General features: G+C 36.1%; 2 long non-coding RNA genes across 2 annotated transcripts in view; one reads left to right on the top strand and one right to left on the bottom strand.

Moving 5' to 3' along the window:
- The first annotated feature begins 279 nt into the window (after positions 1-279).
- LOC140682584 (uncharacterized) lies at positions 280-8,932 on the top strand. The gene is made up of 3 exons (XR_012054438.1): positions 280-1,305; positions 7,131-7,259; positions 7,908-8,932. It is a non-coding gene; the product is annotated as an uncharacterized lncRNA (long non-coding RNA).
- The window catches only part of LOC115493633 (uncharacterized), a 71,448-nt gene continuing 65,518 nt past the window's right edge, over positions 3,770-9,699 (bottom strand). The window contains exons 2-3 of the long non-coding RNA XR_012054437.1: positions 5,231-5,473; positions 3,770-4,086 (exon numbers count right to left, since the gene is read on the bottom strand). This is a non-coding gene — a long non-coding RNA (uncharacterized lncRNA). The remainder of the gene's footprint in view (positions 4,087-5,230; positions 5,474-9,699) is intronic.

The raw sequence follows: 9,699 nt of genomic DNA, 5'->3' as shown, positions 1-9,699 counted from the left end.
CAGTCCATTATCAAGGTGTTAACACGAGTCTTCTTTTTCTCTCTTTCCCAGAATACAATGTGTCCCAAGATTTATTAATCATAAAAGTGTCAGTTCCACAGTCACAAAGCACAATCTCTAATCTCCCACTGCCTGCTGGCTCATAAATATATAGATACCTGTACATATATACATACATGTACACACATATAGAAATATATACAAATATATACGTGCAATGATTGCAATTTTCATCTATTTGCCTCCAGGAAATAAAAAAAAAAAAAAAAAAAAAAAAAAAGAAGGAAGGAACCAAAAAAACCCCAGCAAACACACAAAATAATCATGAATAGAAAACTATTTGAATGAGTGAAAACTAAACCTTGGCATTCCAAGGTGATGTTATTCATATTTGAGAGAGAAAAAAAAAAAAATAAGTGTAGCTTTGAAATCTGTAGTGAGGCCATGCACCCATGGACAGAGAAATGGAGCTTGAGGCACAAACCTGGAGCAAATCACACCACGACAGCAGCATACAAAGGACCAGGTTGTGCATCTGAAAACTTGAAAAAGAAACATGCTGTGTCTGAAAAAGTAAGTGTTTGAAAGTACAACAAATGTAGCTCTGATTAATTTTGTGTAAGCTTGTAGGTAGAAGGGCTAATTTGTTTCTAGGAATGGTTTCTTATGGTCACAGTTTGACATCCAAAGCTTAACACTGTGGTGTGCAGCACTTCCTATGCAGTTTTTTCATCCAGACTCCTGGATCCTCCCTGTAAACATTGCAGTTTTGTCTTCCATGGGATACTGTACAAAGAAAGTGTTTTCATCTTGCTGTTTACCAGAGATTATGTGTAGACCCAGCAATTGAAACTGGTTTGCTATCTCCTTAACTGTCCAGTCTATAAGTACAGTTACTTTGGAATTACATTACAACACTGTCAGGTTGAGTAGAATATTAAATACCACCCTAAATGGCATTAAATTGGCACTAAATAGACATTTCCCATGATAAAAATAACCAAATGAGTTTTACTGTATCTGGCTAGAGCATATAAACAGTGTCAGCTCTCTAATGGGGATAAAAGGAAAAATGGTTTAGACGCTTTGCTGCTTCCTAGTGCTTTCTCCTGGTTTGACCAGTCTATTCCAGCCATGCTTGTTCTTGCCAATTTCTGTTCTATCCAGTGCTTCAAAGAAATGTGTTGTATGTGGGGACACGTGTCAAGAGGAGAGGAGTGAAGAGTTGCAGCAACCATTACGCAGGGAGAAAATGCCTTCAAGAAAAATAGTCCTGTTTCTGGAAGTGGCTTTTTCTGTCTTGAGGTAAATTATTTAAAGACTAATTGTTTGACAACAGATCTAAATGAACTTGGCAATTTCCCTGCATTGGATCAGACCATCAGTGAAGTAAACCTTTAATTTAGACCACTGTTTCTTAAAGGGATAAAGAAAAGTCTATTTAGAAAGTTGTGTGGAGCTGAGCAATTAGGAGATATCCCACTCACAGATAAATGCCTTTCTATCAAGAGTGCTTGAAAGCTGAACTAGAGTAGATTAATTCAGCTAAGAGACTGCATGGTAGGAAGGCAATCGTGGACAAGCTTTGGAAATTCAAATTCACATAGAGACCCCAACAGGAACCAGTCATGCTGGCATACCATTTAATAGAAGATTCATGGTTTGGCACCTATCTCTGCATTCACTAGCCAAAATTAACTTATTTTGTCAGATGTGGACAGAGAACAGCAGAACATAAATAGTGGAAATAAGTAGATAAAGAGCTGAGAAGGAAATCCAGCCAGATACTAATGATACAAAATAACCAACTGCATGGTTTACACAGAATTGCATATTTCAGGTCTTTTTGGTCTCAGACAAGAGTGATGTAATTTCTCTCCACTGTGAAGTAAAGTGGATACAGCTGAGATATCTGCTGCTGTAAAATCACAGGTGGTACTCACCTTCCAGAAAGAGCATCAAAGCTCCCTCTGTGCCTTTATCCGATGAAGTTGTCTTAGAGCTGACTTAGAATCTTCTAGAACTGATGAACTTTAGTGATCGTGAAAGTTGTGTCCCTTTTCTTGATGATTCTCCCTGTCAGATTTTAACACTGATGCTTTTTCTCTTATGGAGGCGAACTAGTATTTGCTGATGCTAGCAAACTACATCCCATGCAAAGGAAAAACATATATTTTCCAGGGTTCAGTGAAACTTTTTAAATGCTTAAACTGATTCAATGTAAAAAATCAGTATCTCTGAGGTACATCCATATGAGATTTAAAGGAAAATGTCATATACATCAAATGATATCTGGGGGCAGAATTCATTTCAGAAGTGCAAAGTAAAACCAAAATTATCAGCATAAAAATGTATTAGATTAATGTTTGAAAGAAATGAAGACATTTTTCTCTGTTATAATATTGAAATGTAATGTAATTTGCAAACATGATCTGTTTTTTTTCATATCAATTTCTAAGGGTCCTTCATGCAGATACTGAGCTCTCATGCTGACTCACCCTCTTATCAAACAGATGGATCCGTTCACTTCCAGGAATGTGAGAGTATTAGGTTGTTTCTGAGAACCAGATGGATGTAAAGGCAGAAACAACAGCAAAGGACAAAGTTGGTATTGCACTTTACAGCTTCTTTTCTGTTTCCAAGGCAGCATAAATGGCAAATCCAAGGAAAGGGGCAACTTTAGCAGAGATTCAGCGAGGGCATCAGGTGAGAAAATCCCTTCTGGGTTACATGGCTGCTCATGTGCACATGCCTCAGACAGGCTGTACATCACTTACCTACAGTTTGCTCAGCTGGTAGAATTCCTTACTTGTCCACCAGTGGGGATTTGCCTGAAGGTTCTTCTGGATATGCCTATACTATTGTCAAGTAAGCTCACAGAACTAAGATGAGCATTAGCAGAATTTCTCCCATGCTAACAGTTCATCTTCTCATTTTCCCCATATGGTAATCTGATATCTGCACAGCTTTTCTGATCCAACAGCAAAGTTTTGTTTGCCAGCATATGCATTTTGGAATGTGAGAAGGGATTTCTCCATAGTAGACTAATAGCCCTGAAGTAAAAAATTCTGTAGGCATTTCATGTTGCTGTTACGAAGAGTGATCAATTATAGACAGCTCTCTCATTGAAAAACTTCACAGAGACAGAAAATTGTTATGAGAAATAATGGAAAGAGTGGAAGCTGATTTCTGAATTCCAAAAGATAAAACAGCAAATCTCTTCACTACTTAGAAATAAGACCTTCTTTAAATATTGTTTCTTACTGCATGGTTTTGTTTGGTTGTTTTTTTTTTTCTTTTTTATATATTATTCTCAAGAAAACATTTTTTTTCCTGCAGGGTGTCTATTCAGCATGTACTTTTTACATAATCTGTCCACTACAAACTTTGCAATGAATGGGACAAAGTTGAATAACTTTCTCAGAAAATAAAACTGATGGAATAACTTATGAGAGATTTTCACTGCAATGGAAGCCTGGTGTGCTCCAGAGTGCAGCACTTGGCACATGTAAATAGCAAAGCATAAGAGGATTACCAGCTACTAATTTTATGAAAGACCACTGGCACTAAGAGCAGTGCAGCTATCACCAGACTTCAAGGATAACAGCAAACTGAAATAAATCACTCATTCATTTTTAGCAGAAATAAAATTTGTGATAAAAATGTTTTAAGTTGATGGAAAAATGAGGGGAAATGATTTACTGTTCAGAGCTGAAGAATGCTGCTTGAAAAAAAAGCAATGTTTTTGGAGAAATTCAGGTATTGATCAGGCACAAGTGCTTTGGGCAGTCATCTACTAAAGGGATACAGCAAAACAGAAGTAAAATTTGTTTTAAACTGATAGACAAATTTTAGTGCTATAAAGACATTGGTAAGAAAATATGTTTTCCCAGAATGCTTCTGATGGCAGGAGGACTTTATTCTTGGTTTTTTGCCTTAGGGCATTTGTTTCATTTTTGTTGCTTTCAACAGAATGGTTCATGTGAGTCTGGGTTATTCACATGCCTTGGAGTTATTGGTCTCACCCAGACTTTGCAATCGGAGACACAGATCTTGATACAGTTGACTGCTCACAGAAGTGTGAATCTGGAAATATATAAGAACATCAAAGTATTTTACAGTATGCAGAGGATCTTCTGACATATTTACACAGCTAAAAATTGAAATTGATGCTCATTAATATCTTCCTGAGAGACAGTTCTCTTATGTTTCTTAAAATCACCCTAAGTACCATTCTGCCCCTTTGAATACCCCAATATGCTAAACCAAAGCTTAAAAGGAAGCAGATATGTAAATGCTTTAAAGAATAGGTACGGTTTTCTTTCTACTTCTGTTGGAAAGGGGTGAAAAACGTTAACTGTCTTCTAAGGAATGCAGATGCGAATAAAGGTTCATGGGTTACAGCATTTAAATGCATATGACATTGTTAAGAAAAAGTTATTTAATATTTTATCTATTTTTATGTAGGTCTCTATACAATAGTATTTGTTGCTATGTTACAATTTTATTTTACTGACAATAAGAAAAATCAATAAACTGTTAGCAAAATATAAGTGTTATGCTAACAGTGGGTAGATGGATAAAACTACTGTTAGCTTCCTTAGGAGAAATGTGTAGAACAATATGCAGCAGAGGAGAGGACATTCTGGATCTCTGACTCGGAAAGAAAGGGAAATTAGCACACTAGGCCCAGTTTCACATATTCTGGAGGAACATCTTTCTTTGCCAACTCCAAGGTACCTTTTTAATGTTAATTGTCAAGAAAAACCTTTACAATAATGACAGTAAATCACTATTGTGTTTAAGAATTTTCCCTTCTTGACTACTAAAAATGGCAATTGCACACACATAAGAAACCCAAGCACAAAAATAACAACAGCAACAACAAAAGAACAAACAAAAAACTCCCAGGATTACACATCTCTCAACATACCATTTAAAAAAAATGTAAGGGTTTGTTGTTGTTTGATCAGTTTTGGTTTTTATTCTGGATCTAAAATGATATTTCTAATCTGCTAAAATACTTGCAGTTTACTTCCTGATAAGCAGGTCCAAAATCATATTGAAATTCAGGAAGAGCCTAAGTTTTAATTTCACAGTTTTCTATATTTGGTTGATTTTTTTAGTGTTTTTATAATGCTAGAGAGAAATTAAAATAAATTCTGACAAATCACAGTTTCCAAAAGACAAGATCTTGTTTCTAGTTACTCTGTATTTTTAGTTTACTCACCACAGTGACTGATTTGTAGCTAAGGTTACATCTGTCAGTCTGGAAGTTCTCCTAGAACTCAAAATTAGTTTGATAATCTGTGTGTTGCCAGCACTTTAGGTTGACATCCCAGAAGCTTTGTTGCATTGCCAGATTTGAAGAGGTCTCTCACCTTTCCCTTTTCTGCAGTGAGTGTGAAATTTATGCAGACATGGCTTTTGAGTAACAGGATGTCCACCAGTTGGATTGTCATCTTCCTGGTACCTAAAAAAAAAAAGTTTCTGAACCAAGATTCCTCCTCTTGTGCATAATAAAAGGAGGAAAGGAGTGAAATATCATCCTAGGATTATGTGAGCCGAAACTCCTGGAGAGGAATCAATTTCTACAGGTATTTAATTTTAAATACAAACAAATGTGCTACAAAATATTACATAAAGAGTTCATATAACTAAATTTTGTTAATGTGATCTCAAGGTAGATCTAAAACAGTAACACAGGTTTGACTAGCTATTGTTGACAGTTTCCTATTTAGTTTTATCTCTATCTCCTTATATATGCAATTTTTGTGGGATTTAATCAGTTATCAGTATGTATTGAAACCATTTATTATACCAATTGCCATCAATATCCTATTACTAATTCCTTTAAATTTTAATTAATGTTTTCCAAATTAATAATAACACTCAATTAATCATTAAACAGTCCAATCATCTCAGTTCAAGGAAATTAAAACATGAATTTCAGAGCACTACAAGCATGGCAGGCAGAACTAACTGTGATCAATAAACAGCCTCTCTCCTAGGATTTTCAAATATTCCTAGTTAATTCTATTCACAAAATACTGAGCAACAGAAAGCAAGAGAGAACAAAAAGGTTATTTACATTTCCATCACAAACCCCTTCATTAGCTCTTTTTCATTGCCAATAATTTTGCTTTTAGCCATTATTGGCATTTGAGAATTTGCCTGAGTCTGGTCTGCTGTCCCTTTGTTTTAAAAGGATTTGAACTGCCAAACTTTCCTTATGAAGCAAATAGATTATAATGGTCACTCATGATACACAGAAACAGAAAATGTGTCTGTTCATTTATGAGGTATTTTAGAAGATTTATGGTTAGAAAATTGGAATTATGAATGGTGAACAAAACCATAAAAAGCACACATAAAACCTGTCAAAAATCCAAAAATATTCCACCTAAATCTACATCCTTAATCAGTTCAGAAGCTTCTTCCCCTCACATCCCATGCTACCTCTTTATCTTTTTTCCCCCCAAGATTTAAAGCAGGTAACCATAAAATTTTACTGAGATAACAAGTTTTCCTTATTTTTGATGCTTAGAAGCAACCAAAATCTCATGAGAAAGTTTCTGTTTATCAACTATTTTCTGCTTTACTTGAATTTTTTAAGAAGTAAAATAGAGAGGCAGTATAGCATTTCAGATGACTACTAGAACACTTTTGCTACATGGCTGAAAAGCATCTTGAGAGAACCTATTTGAAATTTACCCTCTGTGGGGGGTGTCACACCAATGTTGCTTTGAATCATAAAAGGTATAATATACTGTATAAAATGGATGATTCATATTTTCCTCTTTCTTCCAAGTCCAAAATCTCTCCATCTCACTTCTTATCTGCTTGTGTTTAAGTCTAGTATCTTGCCAGGCAGCTGTCACTTCTTCCAGCTGCTTTGAGGGAGCTGTGTCGGTGTGGGACTGGGCACGAGCAAGCTGTGATTTATAGCAGCAGCAGCCTGTTGGCAGAATTCATTTGACTTAACTTGCACCATCTAAAAGGACGGGCCCTTTTCCAGCCTTGTCTTCCAGGAGCCCGTATTGTCTTTGGAGAGAAGTTGACATCTCCAGAAAGTGATGTATCTACTGCCAAAATGGGTATTATATAACATATTCCTTTTCTTTCAGCAGCAGTGAGAACACAGGCGGCTGCTTAAACCAGTAACGTCACTCTCATGTGGCTGAAGCCTGATGGAATGGATGCGGACTTTTCTCTTATTCAAATGGTCAGGAGAATGTACTAACTATTCCCAGTCAGAAGTGAGTCTTTACTGGATGATATTTGGATTAATTTATCAATTCACAGTCTGCTTAAACCATATTAATTATGAGCCCTCAGCATGCATGGCCATAGAGAAGAGAGTAATGCAGCCTTTGGCTGTGAGCAGACCAGAGCTCTTTCTCTTAAAGAGGAAGTGGGAATTTTGTTTTCTTTTCCATAAACTGAAGCAGCAATACAGTCCTTGAGGCCCTTCTATCTTGTTGATTGATGAGCAAAACAATGTTTCAGCTGTATTGATGTGCTTTATCTGTTAAATATGAGGATGTGGATCGGGGGAACTTTGTAGGGGAGCAACAGAGTGAGGAAGGAGCAGGACTTGCTTTGTATGCTGGATAGTGAGGGAATGAGGCCACAAACTCTTATATGTTTATTGTATACCAGTCCTTATTGCAAAAATTGAACAAAAAGGAAGCCAAATTTCGTTATATAGTGTGCAGAGAGAGCTGAGGCAGGTAGCAATCAGGTGTTTTGCTTATTCTGAAGCTTCAGGACAGGTTTTATACTGAGTGGGTACAGTGCACAGAGGGAATCTGAGCCAAATCAAGGAGCTGATCATGAGCCTCTTGGCTTCAGGAGCCTTTGGAGCTGTTTCTTAGAGCTTAAGTCACTCCTGTTTATCCCTGCAGTGCTCAGAAGGACAAAGAGAGAGCTGTGAGCTCTGCACAATGCACTCCTTGTACATAAGAGACAGGTAGGTCCCAGTTAATTATTTCTGTCTTGCCCTGACACATCAAAACAGTCTGTTACAAGTTTGTCCTTCCCTTTCCCACACCCTTTAAAAAATCTACCACCACTCTTTATTTAAAAGGCTCAAGGATGGCATTTCAAGAGTGTCCAGTGGTCACCTGTGACAGCCTGTAGACTGCTACTATTTGCAATTTAATTCCATCACCAATATTTTATGACTGCATCTGCAGGTACTGTCAGCTGAACAATATTTAATTCCTTGACTCACGGACTTGACAACAAATGCTCGTTCATGGGCCCCATTATGCTTCTAGTGGAACTTGCAGTTTGCAGCTTGCTTTTTTTTTTTTTTTTCACTTGTTCTGCTGCTTGAAATCTGGGGTTTACTGTAAGATGTTCAATGTTCATGAGCAATAAAGTCATAAAATAATTTAAAAAAGGTGATAAGCAGAATAAAATCTTGTCTAGCACATTGGTTATTTAAGAGAAGGAAATGCACTTCATTTCCACTCAAAGAGATATTTTTTCCTTTCCTATTAAGAAAAAAAATATCTGTTGGCCTATGCAGGGCTTCCCCTTGCCCCCATAATCTAAGTGTAATGGCAGTCCTTAATTTAAAAGTATATGCCATTACATCTTTCTTTGAGTATCATCCTACTGTTAAAAAAGTTTTAGAATGTGCCATAGTTTAAGGTTGCACCCATGTTAATATTTCCTAAACTATGACAGTATTTGGCAGTTACAGACTTTGGCTTGTTTTCAGACTTAAAATTAGAATTTGTATTACTCAGTTGACTTTTAAGCATAATTTAAATTTTAAACAGAAAGACCATCTTTCAGAAACTATTTGTGGCAAACAAGATGACAGAGAGTTTCAAGAGGTTTTCTAGTCCAGTAGCTACCAATTGATGGACCCCAGCGTATGAGAAATGGGCCACAAAAAAAAAAAAAAAAAAAAAAAAAAAAAAAATAGAGTAGCATCCAAGCCTTTCTCTAAGACTCGGTAATCAAATGAAAGAAAATAGAAAAATTAAAAATAATAAAGACTCAAATCTCAACTTTTTCCGATTGTAAAGATTAATTTTGAATAAACAGAATCTTTTATGGTTTTATGTAAAAAAAAAATAAAAGGACATAGCTCTTAAATGCTTTTCAGAACATTTATGTGATACTTAGAATGACTGAATAAAGTCATCAAGCTATGACCTTTTACTGTCTAACTTATCTTAAAGATCTCCAGTGATGGCATTTCCACAAATTCTCTGAGCAGTCTGTGCCAGTGATTTAGCATTTCCTAATAGACATAAGCTATAGTTCTTACTGCACCTTGGCTCCACCACTTTTTATTCTCTCTCACAGACATGAGAACAGGTTATTCCCTCCCTTTAGCAGCAGCTAAAAGTGAACATAAGATTCAAATTCCTCATGTGACTAAAAACGCCTATTTACCAGAATGTGACTATAAACCCTTACCTTGCATCTCCTAAACCAACTACTCATGTTTGTCTCACTGAAACTGCAGAGGTGATAGAAGATGAAAAGTTTTAAATTAGTTTAATCAGAAACTATATATTCATAAAGAAACAACCTGCCCCCTTTATAGAAGGATCCATATTTGTCTGGAGAGAATTGGAAAGGTCTTAAATATACTAATTTAAAACATTTTAGCGATACTGCTCTGTTGCCTCTGGCAATATTCTTATGACATATTTATATTAATATATGTATTTA

Source organism: Taeniopygia guttata, chromosome 2 (assembly GCF_048771995.1).
Source record: "Taeniopygia guttata chromosome 2, bTaeGut7.mat, whole genome shotgun sequence".
NCBI classification, from domain to species: domain Eukaryota; kingdom Metazoa; phylum Chordata; class Aves; order Passeriformes; family Estrildidae; genus Taeniopygia; species Taeniopygia guttata.
Note: the sequence above shows the minus strand (reverse complement) of the source record. Positions and strands in the feature narration are given on the sequence as shown.